Source organism: Phalacrocorax aristotelis, chromosome 6, assembly GCF_949628215.1.
Source record: "Phalacrocorax aristotelis chromosome 6, bGulAri2.1, whole genome shotgun sequence".
Taxonomy (NCBI): domain Eukaryota; kingdom Metazoa; phylum Chordata; class Aves; order Suliformes; family Phalacrocoracidae; genus Phalacrocorax; species Phalacrocorax aristotelis.
The window spans coordinates 60,899,066-60,915,758 of NC_134281.1; the positions used below are offsets into that span (position 1 = coordinate 60,899,066).

A 16,693-nucleotide genomic window follows, 5' to 3' on the forward strand; every position below is an offset into this window, starting at 1 on the left:
TGTGTCAAAGCAGCCGTTTCCAAACAACGCCACCACGCAAAGCTCTGCATGGCCAGATCTTTTACCCTAACGAAAAATCTTAACGGGAGCGAAGCGGGAACCATTTCCTTGCACTTGGACCCTCTGTGCTACCTTCACGGGACAAAAAGGCAGGAAATCCCATCAGCCACACCCAGGAATGCTCTGGCGTGGAAAAGTCCTAATAAAGCAGAGCTGACAAAGCTCCGTCAACCCTCTGTGAACCTTCCACCAAGCCTGGTTTAGTCGTCTCATAATGGAAACCTGATACAAAGGCCAATATTTATTTTGAGCTTATGTGAATGATTTCTTGAAGAAGATCCATTTTTAAATACATGATACAACAACTATACATCAAAACGGCTCTTTGGAAATGCATGTGACCAAAGCCACACTGAATATTAATGTGTATGTAACATTTGCAGTATTTGGAATCACAAATTCCAAACATCAAAATACAGACTGCATAATTTTTGATACCTAATGAACATTTGGAAAACACAGGCTCAAGGGAAATCACTGAATAAATACTGGGTTAAAATTACCTGCCAGGCTGCATGAAATCAACGATGAAAGCAGCGTCGCTACCTGGGAAAAATCTGTGGTTTGAATCACAGCTGACACTTTGGCTTAAGCCAAAACTTCTTAGCAGGATGCTGGTATAAATCACTGGGAAACTGTCTCGGACAAATTCTTGCCCATACGAGCACCTACAGTTGTGGAATGTGAAGGTGGGGATGTGAATTGCTATAAGCAATAGAAACAGAATTTATATGGTTACAGGGGAAGCGCAATAACAATTTTCATGATGTGAAAATCAGATTTGGCACAAGATTTTGATTGAGAGTGTACGGGAGAACAGGTTTCAGGGACAATTTGGAACTGGGGGGTGGCGGGGTTGGACTACAGTCTGATATTTTCCACTTGAAATGAAGGGAAGGAATCCCCTCTGGTAATACAGACACTCAGCTGAGGATTTTCACTTGTGATCTCTGTCCTTAGAGCTGCAACTCTTTCCTGAGCAACTCTGGGCAAGGTCTTATGAATTCTCACCTTCCCACAAAGAGATATAGATATATATATGTAAAAAAAAAATGTATACACAAGGATGTTCACCAGGGAATATTTTGCATTTTGAGGTACTGTTCAAAGAGCTAGTACCTGTGGCATTTGGAATATGGGGCATGGTGTGCCAGGTCATTTATTGCCCAGCTACTTGCAATGGTTCCTTGTGCTTTGATGAGCTGGATGCTGCTGTATCACCGTTACTGTAAGGTGGGAGAATAAAAAAATAATTTCTAATAGTATGTGCAACTCTGTCCTTGTGGTGGAAAAGGATCAAGGTCTCAGCTGAAAAACACATTCTGAAGAGGTGCTATTATTAAAAAACAAGTCTGCATTATTATCTTTCTTGCCTTCAAGGAAGACACAACTATGGTCTAACGACTTCTTCTAATCTGGTGACCATTCAGATGCCTGTTGCACAAGGAATACATACTAGCCCTTCCCCAAACAACAGGCACTTTTAGATGTTTTTTACTTCCATCACAACTCTCATTTCTACGGCTGGTTTAGGTGCAAGATAAGAAACTGCTTGTTTGTGTGTAGCTTGTGTCTCTGATCAGGGTTATTTGGGCTATGCACCTTTTGAACAAATACTTTACGGTGGCACAGAGACTTTACTTCAAAGCAGCCTACAACTCGGTTCCAAAAAGTGTTAACTTTTTTTTCTGGTTTTAGAAGTTCAATGCATTTTGCATCGCATTAGCTCTCTTACTGTTTTTGTATGTCCTATTGCACATATTGCTTGAGGAAATCTTTAACTTTCATCTCAGAGGCTAACACCCTGCGAAAGTGGTTATATTTTATTTTTCTCGTAAATAACATTGGTGTGAGGGAGAGGAACTTGTACAGCTGAGGCAATAGTGAAGGAATACTGAATCTTTTAACTTGAAATGGTTCACCAGTGGAAGTGGGCCTAGTCAGGACTCTTTAACTACAGAGTGAAGTTTTGCTTTTCACTAAACTTGCTGAAAAAAATGCAGAGGCATTAGAGGGTTCAGAGGACAACAAAGCAAGGCGCTTTAATAGGATGAACTAACATAAAAGGCTCAGTGAGCAAAGCCTTTTCCCACCAGAGAGACGAGAATGGAGAAACACAATACTCAGCCTAGCAGCCAGGCTATGGAAGTGTGCTGGGTGATGGAGAAAAAAACTTTTTAAAGCTCCAGGCAAAAAGCAGACTCTGCCTATAGAAACCGGAACCAGTTAAAACACTTATTTCATATTGGGATTTACCTGAAGTTTTATGTTTGAAGACTCAAAGTACCTTTGTATTTCAGAATATAATTAAGGAGTTAGGTTTTTTTTTTCCTCTTACTTAAGAAGCACGACTCCCGCCTTCGGACAGGCGCGCCCCCACACAAAATGGCGGGGGCGGGCCTTTACCCACTGAGGGGGGGAGCGGGGCTCTCGGCGCCCCCCGCCGCCTCCCCCGCCGGCAACGACGGCTCTCAGTTGGCAGAAAGATGAAGAGCGGCTCCGAGTTGCTTATTCTGAGACAAAAACCACCCTCTCTTCCTCCCCAAGCCCTCCTCGGGGCCGCTGAAACCGCTCCCCCTACCCTCGCCCCCGGCACCCTTCCTGTGCGCCGTTCCTGCGCTCCCCCAGGTTTTCCTGCCGGCCCGGCCCGGCTCTTCCTGCCCCACGCTTCCCTTCTCTTCCTCTCCGCTTCTCTCCCGCCACGGTGTGCGGGGCTCGGCCGCTGGGGCCGAGCTGGCCGGGTGGAGCGCAGCGGCCGCCCCCGCAGCCGGCAGGCGGCACTGCGGGCCCCACACAGCGCCGGGGGAGGCCCCGGCTCACCGGGCGGGCAGTGGTGGGGGAGCAGCGACAACCACCAAAAAGCCCCCAAACCAGCAGCCAAAAAAGCGAAGTAGAAAAGATCTGAGAAACACTTTTATGTTGGTAATAAGTAAATGAATAAAAAGCGTGTGCTGTAACGCGTGGGGGAGTTTGCAGGGCCCTGCGGTAGGCAAGCAGCGGCGGGCGCAGGTGGCTGCTGGGGCCGCGCGGCTCCTGCCCCTCACCTTGGCCCTCGCAGCTCTCGAAAGGTTAAACCAGCGCCTGAGAAAGCGTGAAACGCTGCTTAGCCTCCGCGAATGCCGAGTTAATGGGTGTTAAGCCTGAACCTTAAAGGTGAGAATTTAAGCGGAGCAGCTGTAAAGCAGGGTAGGCTTTCACACAGGAGTCAGTTATTTTTGTTGGGAAGTACTTTCAAGCTTCTCCTTGCAGCTGGTTATTACACCGGGAGCACCCCATCCCCCGCCTTAAGGCGGACACAGCCTTCCAAGGGCGGTGAGGGAACGGGTGGCCTGAGGGGAGAAGCCGGGTTCCCCTCATGGCTCCCCGGGGGGCAGCGCGATGGGTCCCCTCCTGCTCCACCGGCATATTCCCTCGGTACAAACCAGCAACCCTGCGTGAGCTTTTGGGGCAATGCCAAAGCAACTGGAAGTATTTTGTTGGGTTTTTTGGTTTGGGTTTTTTTGTTGGTTGGTTGGTTGAGTTTTGGTTTTTGGTTGGTGTTTTTTTTTGTGTTGTTTTTTTTTTTTTTTCCAGAAGTGCATTGCAGGTCTTGGATTGTTCATGAAAGGATTTTTGTTGAAGTCTCGGTTTTTATTTTTATTTTCTCTTAGCTGAAGCGGGACTGGCCCGGCAGCTGGCGGGAAGACGCGGTATGGCCGAGGGCCAGCCGCAGAGAGCCCCCAGCCCCGCCGCGCTCAGGGCCGGGAGCGCAGGAAGCCTCAGCCTGAAGCGCAGGGCAGCCATTGGGGAAACCGGCGCCCCTGAGGTGTCGAGGAGGAGAGCGCGTAGGGCTGAGGCCCTCGCCGGGAAGCTGGGTGAGGCAGGACAGTGTCCCTTGGGCGTCGTGTGCAAGGGGGAGGAGGACCTGGGGTCGGGCTTTATTCCTACCCTCACAGTATGGGGGGCTGTGGTGTTTGTGTGGGACCTACAGTTCCTCCTTTTGGAACTGTACACCAGTTGCGTGTGTTTGTGTGCTCCTGTAGGTATGCGCGGCTGCAAGATGCATCCCCAGCTGAAGTGCGGTGACAGTAGATGATGCCACATGAAATTAAAGCCCAAACAAATGAAGTCTTGGTAGCTGGAGTTTAAGTACAAAATCGAAGTGCAAAAGCTGTGGCACAGAGCATAGACAACATACTTGTTTCAGTCTTGCCTTTATGGTGGTCCTCCAAACTTACCTGAGTATTGTCTGTGATCCGCCTGTGGGCAGCCTTTTGGGAACAGGTTATTAAAGACACAAGGTGCAGACCAAGTCAGTGCCACCCCATCTTGACACCTTGGGAATTATGATAGGAATTCATGTTTATTCAGGCAGAGGACCCAGCTTTCTCACATAGGTTGTCAAGCAGCCTTTGCACCGCTCCTGTTGATCTTGCGTGCATTTATGCAGCTACTTTGTTGATAAAACAACCAGAGTTTTCATCTTTCTGCCTGAAGAAGTTTCCCTGGGACTTGCTCATTTCATCAAAGTGTTTATTTGCAGGGATAGAAGGGACTGCAAACAAATAAATCAGCTCAGGTACACTGGAGAAAGCATAAGTATTCCTAGAGGTCATGCTTTTTGTCCCAATTGCCTGTGTCCCTGTGAAACATGAGGTTAGTATGGCTCTGAACCCCACTTGTCTTCATAGTAAAGTGGAATAAATAGCAAAGCCTATTTAGCTGTGTTTAAAGGCATTTTGATATGTGTCACCTGCAGGCTTAGCCTTGTGTGTGGCCTCTACTCTCTTTCTGTTATGGGAAATCAACCTAATCAAACTTCTTCCCTTCTAAATGAATGTCATTGTTATAATACAGTGAGTCAGAAAAGAAACAATATTAACCACAAAAAGTCTAACCACCAGTGTGAGTTCCCCCCCCCCGGTCTATCAATCAACTGCAATGCCTTAACTGAGTTTCCTCATTGTGATCATAATCTGGCAATAATTTAATGAAACTGAAAGTGGAGGACTTCCCACAAATCAGAAGTAGGATTTTTCACTGATACAATTGCATGCATGAGACCTCCCATTCAGAGCCAGGGAGCTAAAAAAAGCTTGTCACCTGTGAGCATTGCCTGGATACATCAAGCAGGTCCATGTCTGCCTGGGTTTTGGACGTAGTACAGTGGTGGCTTTAACATGTTCAGAGTTTTGATGACATAATGAATGAAGCCTATAACATTTTATGTCTGATACATACTTTGCATTGAATTTAAAAAGCCTGCAAAACCTGCAGAATCAGGTAACGCTGTAATCCCTATGAATTTTTGTGCTGTAGGAGTAGAAAGGATGTGTCATGATTTAACCCTGGCCAGTGACTGAGCCCCACACAGCTGCTCGCTCACTCCCTTCCCCTCGTGGGATGGGGAGAAAATCAGAATGGTAAAAGTGAGAAACCTCGTGGGCTGAGACAAAGACAGGGTAACAGGGAACACAAACACCGCGCACACAAGCGGAGCAAGCCAAGGAACCCATCCCCTCCTCCCCATGGGCAGGGGGTGCTCAGCCATCCCCAGGGCAGCAGGGCTCCATCACGCCTAACAGTGCCTGGGGAAGGCAAACGCCATCCCTGCCAGCGTCCCCCCTTCCTCCTCCTCCCCCGGCTCCGTGTGCTGGGCATGAGGCCGTGTGGTGTGGGACAGCCCTGGGGGCAGTGGGGGTCACTGTCCAGGCCGTGTCCCCCCAGCCCCTTGTGCCCCCCAGCCCCTCGCGGGTGGGGTGGGGTGAGGGGCAGGAAAGGCCTTGGCTCTGTGCAAGCCCCGCTCAGCAGGAGCGAAACCACCCCTGGGTTATCAGCGCTGTTCCCAGCACAGATCCAGGACACAGCCCCATCCTGGCTGCTGTGGGGAAAATTAACTCCATCCCAGCCAAAACCAGCACAGTGTCAGAATATGAACTCCTTACATGAAGGCAGAAACACATGTCTGCTCATTTCTATCCCAGGGTAGCTGGCTGCTGAGCTGGCTTCGGTCTGTGGCTGTAACCCTCTTTGGCACATGGCATGCTGGCCTGGAAGCACTCTATGTAAATTGACAGCCCTTAAAGGTCAGTACTATCCTTCTGTTAGCCTTGCTGTTAGACTTGGCATTTCAGATGAAGGTGGAGGTAGTGGAGAACTCAGACAATTTAAATTAAGTTTTGGTCTAACAGAGATGGGCACAAACATAATTCATAAGGGGTTTATGAACAGATTTCCCCTGTTGTCAGAATCGTACTGGGGGGTTCAGTCGCACTCGCGCAGGTTGTGTGGTACTGCTGTGTCCATTACAAAGAAAAGTCTGGCCTGTTTGACTAGTTGTGGTGGAGGTACAGAAGTTTCTGTTGCTGATGATACATCAGAGGAGAATGTAAACACTGTCTGTCCTTTGACTTTGACTCCTGGTTCTGAACGGCTGTGTGTGTGTTTGCATTGGAGTTAAATGAGTGATTTAGGAAAAAGGCTTGGATTTGCTTCTGCCTTGATCCTAGCAGTCTTAAAATACTGCCACCGTATCCTCTGAATTTATTAGAGTTTGCAAAGGTGAAGTTTGTAAGAATAAGTGAGATGAAAAGCAAAAGGAGACCAGAAGAACAGGCTGCCCTTCTTGTTTCCATTTGTAGCTACACGTTTCTGGAGACTTGTGTTTGATTTTAATTTGCCTTTCACATGGAAGGTATGTCAAGTGCAGACACATCTCCTCTGTGCTTTGACCTGGTCATCTGAGCCTGAAAGCTGTATAGCTGGGTAACCACAAGGCAGCCTAAGCTAATGTACCATATTTTGTGTGACTTAACTAGTTTCAGCGTGCTAACGTGGCTCGCTGGTGCCTGGACCTTGATCTGTCTGGCATCCTGCCAGCCCTAGATACCCTAATTTATCTGCCTCCAGGCATGCAGATGTACCCAGAACTGTTTTGATTGCAGAGACATTACTACAGTTCCGTTTGTGGTTGCTGCCTGTATTTCAAAAGAGAACTTTTCATATGTGCAGTGCTGGGGAAGCTGAAATTACACTATTTTCTTGTCTTCTCTGGAGAGGGATGAAAATTCATGCTTTTTGTCTTGCCTATCCTTAAGTGTTTTGTTTTGCTGGTTTGGTTTGGTTTGTTTTTTCAAGCGGGTCAGGCATCGTTCCCCATCGCTCCTTGTTGCCCATCCCAGGATCCTGCTGGCTGGTTTCTAAAAGACACGTTTGCTTAGTCTTTGTTTTTATACAACAGTTAATTAGCCATGGGACTATGAATAGAAAGCATCATAAAGCAGAAAGGGGACTGCAAGAGTTGCACAGGGACAATACTAATTTAATGCAGATCCTGTGCTCAGATCAAATTTGTTCCTGGCAAAAGGTGGAGGAAATTCTATCAAAAGTTGTTAAAAGTTCAGCCCCCTCATACCAGACCTGCATCTGACCCTCTCAGTGGTCGAGGAAATTCTATCAAAAGTTGTTAAAAGTTCAGCCCCCTCGTACCAGACCTGCATCTGACCCTCTCAGTGGTCACAGCCTCCTGTCTTGAGGCTGGCTCTGGGTCACACCTTGAACTCTTGCTGTCAATGAAAGATTTACCATCGGGTTGCATGGGAGTGGTGTTGGAGCTGTGGTGAAAAATGAATGATAGTTGCACTTCTTAATTTTTCCTGTGCCGCTTCTTGCATGCTGGCTCAGTTGCTGCTTCCCATGCTTCAGCGTGAAAGGGAAATCCTGCAAAGGTGGTCACGCCTGTAAGTTTCAGAATGACAATACGAGATGGGCAGAAAAGCCAAACTTCAGCTCCACCCTGCCAGGCACGGTTGAATGTTTATTTGAGCAAACACAGAAAGTCTGCCTCAGCAGAAAATAAACTGTTTTGTTCACCCATTCTTGAGAATCCAGAATAGTGCAAAAGGAGTGAATGGCGGCTGTGCGAGTGTTTGTTTCTCCCCGTGAAGTGGAATTCATGTCATAGTTGTCGAGGTATTTTGTGAAATAATATTTGCCCCAATTGATGGTACAGGACATGCACTGCAAATGCTTTGCTTATGGCTTTGAACAGATAGCACTGTGCACTCCCAGTAACAGCGTCTGTGTGAAGACAGTGTGTTACTAGTTTTAGAACTGTCCGTAAAAATTAACGACTGTGACCCCTTTTAACAAACAGTAGTGATGAGAGTGTACAGGATTGTTCCAAACGCGGCAGACTTTCTCACCAGCTTGTCAAAAGCTGTTGTGTCAGCTCAGGTGAGTGAGAAATGCTGGTTGCTTAATGGGGACAGTTTTCTAATAAAAGCAGAAGAAATGTTCCCGACTGCATTTGGATTTGAGTACAGATGTTCCCTTAAAGGGTTCTCTGGTTCTTCTCAGTACTTGTGAGTGAAAACTTAGGAAATTCTGTGCTAGCGGAAGGGAATTGTCTCTCTTGTTTGGTACTTTGCTTGCAGCCTCTCACCTATAAACCTATAATGCTTGCAAAGAATTTGTTCAACCAGCTCAGCTTACGGCAGTTTAGCAAACAGGAACTTTTCCTGTCTTCCTTGCTTTATGCCCCAAAACCTAATTTAAAGCCATAATTCTCTCTGACTGCCCTCTGAGGGCAATGGAATCTGTTTTCCTAGGGATATGTGCTCTGTGCCTGCCCAGTGCAATCATTTCAGCTATCCTCATCTTTGCCACCGCCTCCCTGACATCTCGGCGGCCCTGCAGCAGCCAAGTTCGGGAGGGGGTGGCTCCAGGGTTCAGCAAAAGTGACAGTCTTGGAAAACCCCACTGCTTCAGGATCTTCCTGTTCCTCCCACCTTCACCACCTGCCTGCGCTCACCCCTCTACTTCTTCTAGTCTGTTCTGCCTCTCATTTTCTGTTAGAAAGCGCTTGCTTTGTGTGGCAGAAGAGAGCTGCCAGGAGGGGATGTGCACAGCATTGATTTGGGGGGAAAAGGGGAGGGAAATGCATTGCCATCCTGGAGAGGGGAAAACGGCCCTACCCCAAAAGTTCTTTTTTCCCACGAGCCTGAGACAGTTGTCAGTGGCCCTTATCCCATTTCTGCTGTATCCCTGGTTTATCCTCCCATACCTCCTGAGTCCTGCCTAGATGCAGTGTTTAGTTTGACCTGGCTTAGGTACCGCCTGGCCACCTTATACACCCAGACAGAAAGAACAGTTAATTGTTGTGCCTGTGGTTAGGTAATGTGCACTCAGGTCACAAGTGAGCACTGGATTAATGAGCTCACGGCCAAGTTAATATCACTTACAGACCGTGGGTGCTTTGGTTGTAGTGTCTCGAACAAACTCTGGCCGCGACAGGGAGAAGAGCAAAGGTTCCCCTTCCAGCCGTGCATCGGGGTGACCCCGGGGAGCCGGGGCAGAGGCCCCGCTGGGCTGTCAGGCCGGTCGGATGCTGGGGTCCAGGGAACCGGGCGGGAGCGGGAGTGTTTCAGGATGCTTCCCAGTACGCCCTGCCAGCTGCAGATGAGAGAGAGAGCCGAGGTCCCGTCGTCTGGAAACAAAGAGCAGCGGGAGCCCAGGCTGCGGGCGGGACGCGACGGCCACCTGCCGGCTGCCGGCCCGGCTGGGAGAGCACGCAGGGAGCGGGCGGGCTGCGGCCTGCGCTGCCGTGCCTCGGGCGCCGGACTGGCAAACTTTTCCTTCTCCTGATGCCTCTTACCGAGGGCTATTAATGCTCCGGGCGAGGAATTATGTAGCGCGATGACTTGGTCCTGTGCGATGTTTTGGTAGAGGAAGCAGTGGGATACAAAATCAAATCACAGAATCATTAAGGCTGGAAAAGACCTCTAAGATCATCGAGTCCAACTGCCAACCCAACACCCCCAGGCCTCCTAAACCATGTCCCAAAGTGCCACGTCTACGTGTTTTTTGAACCCCCCCAGGGCTGGTGACTCCCCCACCTCTCTGGGCAGCCTGTGCCAAGGCCTGACCGCTCTTGAAATTTTTCCTAATATCCAATCTAAACCTCCCCTGACACAGCTTGAGGCCGTTTCCTCTCGTCCTGTGACTAGTAACCTGGGAGAAGAGACGTGTACACCATGAAAAGATTTGAAATAGTTCATAGGTCATAAAATGTCATTTTTTATATGGCAAGCATTCAGACTTCTGTTCTAGGACTTATGGTACTTAATGTTTCTGTTATTCTGACTATTTTGAACCACTCGGGCAAAGGAGGAGTAGAACAGGCTGCCCAGAGAGGCTGTGGGGTCCCTTCCCTGGAGACATTCACCCCCCGCCTGGACGCGGCCCTGTGCCCCTGCTCTGGGGGTGCCTGCTCCAGCAGGGGGTGGGACGGGGTGAGCTCCAGAGGTCCCTGCCAACCCCTGCCGTTCTGTGAGTCTGTGATTCTGAGATGTCAACAGAAGAAAGGATGCTGTCACCAGATTTTGAATTGTAGAGGCAATAGAAAAGTTGAGGTAATAGTTTTTATAAACGATCTGTGGGGCTGTGACTGCAAATGTATTTCTAGATTAACCAGAATGTGCCACTGAATCTTATGGAATCTCATCAGAGCCAATAACTGTCCCAGATTCCTAGGATTTTTATGGAGGCTCTGTATATGGTACCTAGCTGCAGTAGTAAACTGCTAAAAATATATATATCAACTTTATGCCTCTGCTAATGATATTTCTCAGTATTGCTATGGGCCACTGTCTTCCTTGAAAACAAGTAATGTTCCCATTGGAAACAGCGAGAAATAGTGAAAGTGGCAATTTGTAGTGAAATTGCCTGAAATGAAATTATCTGCTTCATCTGCTGGGAAGAAGCACCAAACAACAAAACCCACAAAAACCCCAGCCTTAAACTATGTAGAAAAGTGATCAATTTTGAGCAAGTTGCTTTTAACTGTTACTTAGATATACAAGTACAATGAGACTTAACTACCTGGAAGGGTTCTTCTACTCTTATTAAAACCAGGGCAAAAATAGACATTGAATTCTGTAATGGATTAACTTTGGTTAACTTCAGTTAACCTAATCTCGAAATTAGTAAGGGTGTGGGATGGTGATTACGTGAATAAAACCCTTGTTGTTAACCTAATCATGGAACAGTCTTTTACATTGGAGAACAACCTATGCATAAAGAAAGATGCTGAAGGTAAACAGTGAAGGAAAACATTAAAGATGTCAGAACTTAATCAGTTGTGAGGAGAGCAAAGTTTAGTCAGTGCAGATATACAGCCATACAAAACCCTGTACACAGTATCCTTCTACCAGCACTCTAAATTCAAGGAATATTCACATATAGCAATCGAAAACACAAAGGGTACACTAAAATGCTAGCCTGAGAGTCTCACGCAGACCAGCAATAATGCTAGGCTTGCTGTGTGATTCCGCACCTGCCTGAGCATCAGGGGGAAAGCGTTGGGTCAGTTGTTAGTCTGTGCTAAGTCAAGGTTGGCTGATGACTGGGGCGGCTGCATCCAGCTCTCCTCTGGCTCTGCAGCCTCTCTGGCCCCATCTTCCCCAAACAGAGCAGAACTGGAGGTACGGGGCCAGCTGTGCCTCTGCAGAGCTTCTCACCTAGAAACAAGTTGCTGCTGATTTCATACAGATGAAAGAAACAGTTGGTGCCCTGAAACTGTTGTCTGTCCCCCTCTACTAGAAATCTGGGATAACACTGCAATGATTATAGCCCGTACCTGAGAAACATAAGACTTAACTGTCCTGACATTCTCTAGGAGGAGGGTGGATCTGTTTTCTCTGAGAGCCTCGCTGTATGTACTCTACTCTTTTAAAACCTATTTATATAACAGTCCTTGTTGTGCACAGCTTCTCTTCCCTGTGTGCTGAAACATGGAAACTTGCACATGCACAAATAGAGGACGATGAGGGTCCTAGGATGACATCAAAAAGGGGTAGTTTAAGCTGAACACCAGGAAAAATGTCTTGCCGGTGATTCTGTTGGGAGTCTAATCTCCCCAGGGGAAGAGTGGAAGCTCCATCCGCTGGAGTATTTAAGACTAATGTAAAAGTCAAATAAATATGCAGTAGGAATAGTTTTGCCTTGGCAATGAAAAAGAACAGATGGCTTAGCAGATATCATCCATCCCTAACATCTCTGGTTTTGTCTGTAAGACGTTATGGCTCTAGAAATACCCTGCACGGGCCTCGTGTCAGCTGAAGCTTGTATGAACTTCAGCAAGAAGATCACGTCCCTCTGGGTTTGCTTTAATTTTCCTTTTAGAACGGCAATAACAGTTAAAGAACAGGGTGTACACTGGAGATAAGTAACTGGCTGGGATTAATGATGCTTGGTTGTATGCTGTGCCGTCAGTGTTTGTCAGCTGATCATGAATGGAAAGGGTATGACTTCTGCCTCGCTCGCTGTTACTGAAAAGAAAATTTTCCTTCCTTCCCCTCCCGGACGCAATCAGCCTCTAAACCTCATATGCTCACTTCGGTCCAAAATTGCCAAGTCATAAGTTGGACCCTGTTGTGATTTATTTATATCATTTGATTGGCCCAGACATCCTTGGCAATAGCTTATAAATGTACTGCTGTGATAAACAATCTTAACAAGTATTTCACAGCATTGTCCTAATGGAATAAATCCCCACTAGGCCCCAAACCTTCTGCTGAGCCTCACCCATCAGTCGTGTCCTGCCTGGCTGCAGAGAAAAAGATGGGGTTTGCATTGCGTCTGGATGGTTAATACATTTCCACTGTTACAGGCTAAATGATGGGGGGGGGGAAGCTCCCCAAAGGAGAGGAGCGGTGCTGCAGGTTGTGCCACCTGTGGGCCTCATTCCTTCTGCGTGGAATTCGTGTGTGTCCGTAGCGTTACTGTGGGCAGACGCGCAGGTGTGCCGCTGGCTTGTGTATTGTACAGCCTGCGGTATCGAAAGGTTCAGCAGGGGTTTTGCTGCTCTGAAATGGTTGTTAGCCTGAAACGTTTAATTCTGTTAGTGTTCATTTTTATGGCAAGGTTTTAAAGCTTTACACTGGAAGTTGACCTAGTAGTGAAAGCAGCGATAATACAGAATGCTTTTGCAAAATGCGTGTTTTCCTCCGTCTTACTCTGCTGTCGTGTACTGTGCAATTACATAATAAAGGCTACCTGGACGCAATGTTAAAGTTGTAAAGCCAAACAGTCATGAAGTCAGAAAGCCCAGAGCACCCCTTGCACCACAGGGCACCCTTGCTTATGACAAGTGACTCCTGGGAAGTCCCACCCCGGGTGTTGCAGCCTTGTCTGTAGGCTGCTGTGTTTATGGTTTCATTGCCTGGTACGAAGTGCTGGAATGTCCTCAGTGGGAGAGATTCCTCAGATAATTCAGCTCCAAAAGTCCATTAAGTTTTTACTGAAGATTCTGGGAGGATTTAGTCAGATTTTGGTGGTGACAAAGCATAACAAAAGTATACTTCTCAGCTGGACCCACTTCAAAGGTAGGCATGTCAGAACTTCCCAGTGAAAGTGATAACTCCGCAGTGATGAGAAAGAGGTGATTTTGAGGTTGTTTGTTTGTTTGTTTTTCATTGTTTCTCCCCCCAAAAAACCTTAGTCTAATGCAGACAGGTCTGTGGTAAACAAAGGCAGAATGCTTCAAGTTTGGCCAGTGAGAAACAGCAGAAGAGTTTACAATGAAAAGATAATTGCTAAGCAGTGTGGCTTTTGTATATTTTGTCATTTTTCATGTACATATTATGAATCATGGACCTCCTCCTCACCTTTTTTGTAACAGAAAGCTGCAGTCATACAGAAGAGGACCAAACTTTATAGCAGTGTAGCTAGCTGCGTCTTTTTTATACTTCTATGTTTAAAAAAAAAACCCAAAAAACCAAATAAAATGTTAGGAGAAACTTTCTAAAATACGTGTGGTAGATGGACTCCTAACTGCTCTTTGCAGCTTTGAAAGCCCCCTGTTTAATACAGAATCCCTTTCAGCAAGCCCTGAAGGCAGAAATGGGTTGTCATCCCAAGCACAGCTCGAATACACTTCTAGAAGCTTGTAAAAAGGAAGAGCATCGTGGCTGAAGCTGATACCAGAGATAAATGTGAATTAGAGGGCTTCTAAGGAGCAGCTGTGGCACTGTGTTTAAATTGCCCTTTTAGAAATGCTTTTAACAGTACGTGATAAGTGTATGTTTAAAGGAGGAATGTATCTGGGGTAGGAACTGATTAAAAATTAATTTACAATAACAGCATGAAAGGTAGAAGAGTACAGGCTAATGTTTTATTTAAGTGGCTTTACCATCGTGTGTTTCTCTAGCGTAGGTTTTGTTATGAAAGTGAAGCCCATAGGATGCAATTCATGGGGGGTGAAATGTTTCTGTGAGGAAAGCAATTTAAAAAAACAAAAAAAAAAATCTTTTATAGGCATAAGACTAGGAGGATCAAAGCATCATGAAAAGTGATAAAATTAGGAGACAGTTGTGTTGTTTTTGAGTATGATGTCATTTTCCATCAGTAAGAAAAAACCACAGAAGGTGAAGCATTTCATTAGGTGAAGCCAAGCCAAGCCCAGAAGTGCTGCATGATGGCCAGTGCAGTATTTTTGTGTTTTTCATTATGGTAATATCCACCCTCTGAATGCTGAAGATCTGCTACCACATACGGACTAACCGAATTAATGTCAAGTGCCCGTATAGTGAAGCGCAAAGAGCAGTGCTGCATATATGCCTTAGAATCCTAAAGGTTGTCTTTGGAAAAAACATCTGGGCTCTTTGAGGTTTGGTGGGTCTGCATCAGCTTATAGGAGGAGATGAGCTAGATGCAAAAGAAGCTGCAATCTGTGTGCTAATTAGTGGGTTGTTTCTGTCAGTTTTGACTAACCACGCTTTTTCCCGTACGTTAGCTAGAATTCTAATTAGGATGATGGTTTAACAGATATCACAGTTGGACCTGGGCTAAAAAAAGTAGTAGTACTGCATGAAAATCTGTTTTGTGGCTGCCATCACTCATCAGTTATTGCATTGCTGCTAGAAAAATCCATGTTTCACTCAGATGCTTGAAACCCTGTATGAGTCTTCCCTCAAAAATAAAAAAAGGGGGGGGGGAATAGAAAGCAAGCTAAAGCAACTGGTGGAAATCAAGATAATAGAAGCAAATGCTTAAGGAAAAATAACATTTTCTGATAATGTTGATGGTGGGGAGGAATGACCTCAGAAGAACGGTAAATGTGGTAATGGGGCTGAACGTGTTCAGTGCTTTTGGCAGGTCCTTTGCTTCCTCACTGTCCGAGGGGTAGCTGGTCTAGCATAGGCCTGCCTACCCCTGGTTTTGATCAGTAGCATCAGTTCCATTCTGAATGTGGTTTTGTTGAGCCCTCTCTCTTCTTGTGATCTTCACTTCATCTTTAAATCCATCAGTCATTCCTAATGATCCCGCATGGATACGTGGCGAGCTCTTGTGAACAAGCTGGTTGGGCGCAGACACACACAGTGTCTGCAGAAAGTTTTAAAAAAAAATTCTGATGAATAATAATCAGATTTCCAGCAATATATTTTTTTTTATTTCAGGTGACTTAGGATTTCATCCACTTGGATCAGTCCTGTACCTCCACAGACATGGACAGAATATATGTAAAGTGCCTCTATCTGTGCATGTGGCAATCCATATTTTACCAGGTACATTTCTAACAGTATAATTCAGCTTTCATTTAGACAGTTTTGTAATAGTATAATTCCCTTGATTTCCACAGAGGTACATTTTATTTACTCCAGTTTAAGTGGGATTAGATTGGACCCCAGCATTTATGTAGCAGAGTAAAGTCAGTAATGGATAAATATGACAAAATTTATTTTGAGTCGGTACATTAAATAAAATTTAGCCCGTGTGTAACTGCTGAATCCATGATGAAGGTGGTCTATATGTGAAGGGGGAACCATTTTCGCACTGTGCTGGTAAGACAGTGCTGACAGGACTGTATTTTTGCTGTGTGTTTCCAGCAGAGGGCAGATAAATACACCTTTTCCAACCTCAGTAACTAAATGAAAGTTCCATTGTAAAAACATGAGCAGCAAGTTTTATATATTGCAGCAATAAATTATGAATCTGTAAAAAGAAGAAGAAATAAAATCAAAATAAGCTTTTCATATAAAAGCAAAGTCAAACAAGAGCCAAAATTTGCAACATCAGCTTTTCAGTTGATACTTTAGCATCATCCTTTTTTTAACCTTACTCTCTTGATATATTAAGCCATGACATCAGCTGTTTTCTTTCCAGTTTTTCCCTCTTTGGTTAGTACTGTAATTTTCTAGCATTATATAAATGATACATAAGGCAGGGGGTGGAGGGGGGGGCAGAATTTATAACTACCGTCAGTGTTCTCTGTTGTGCAAAGTCTACTCTTTATTTTTCCTTAGCTGCAGATTCTGGTTATCCGCAGGTTTCTTGCCAGATTTCTTCCAGCTGGTACCGCAGCACTCATCGCTTCACCCAGGCAAAGCATATGGTTCTCCCTTGGAGACCCATCGCTTCTTTCCTGAAGAAAAATCTGAATAATCTCTGGATCTGAGAATTTCAGTTTGGTTAGTTAGAAGCAATTTATCTGACCTGTCTTTTCTGTATCTCACCAGTCTAGCCGTATAACAGGCCCTGGTGCCTTCCAACATAGAATCTGTGGCATCTGGGAGAGCGGGAGGATGTCACTCTTGCAATGAAATTAATTTGCTTCCTGCAGAAAACTGATTCCCCAGTCAGGGAAGGCCCCTCT

General features: G+C 46.0%; 1 long non-coding RNA gene across 1 annotated transcript in view; it reads left to right on the plus strand.

Moving 5' to 3' along the window:
• The first annotated feature begins 5,896 nt into the window (after positions 1-5,896).
• Positions 5,897-16,693, plus strand: part of LOC142059419 (uncharacterized) — a 443,822-nt gene continuing 433,025 nt past the window's right edge. The window contains exons 1-2 of the long non-coding RNA XR_012661334.1: positions 5,897-6,125; positions 15,498-15,605. This is a non-coding gene — a long non-coding RNA (uncharacterized LOC142059419). The remainder of the gene's footprint in view (positions 6,126-15,497; positions 15,606-16,693) is intronic.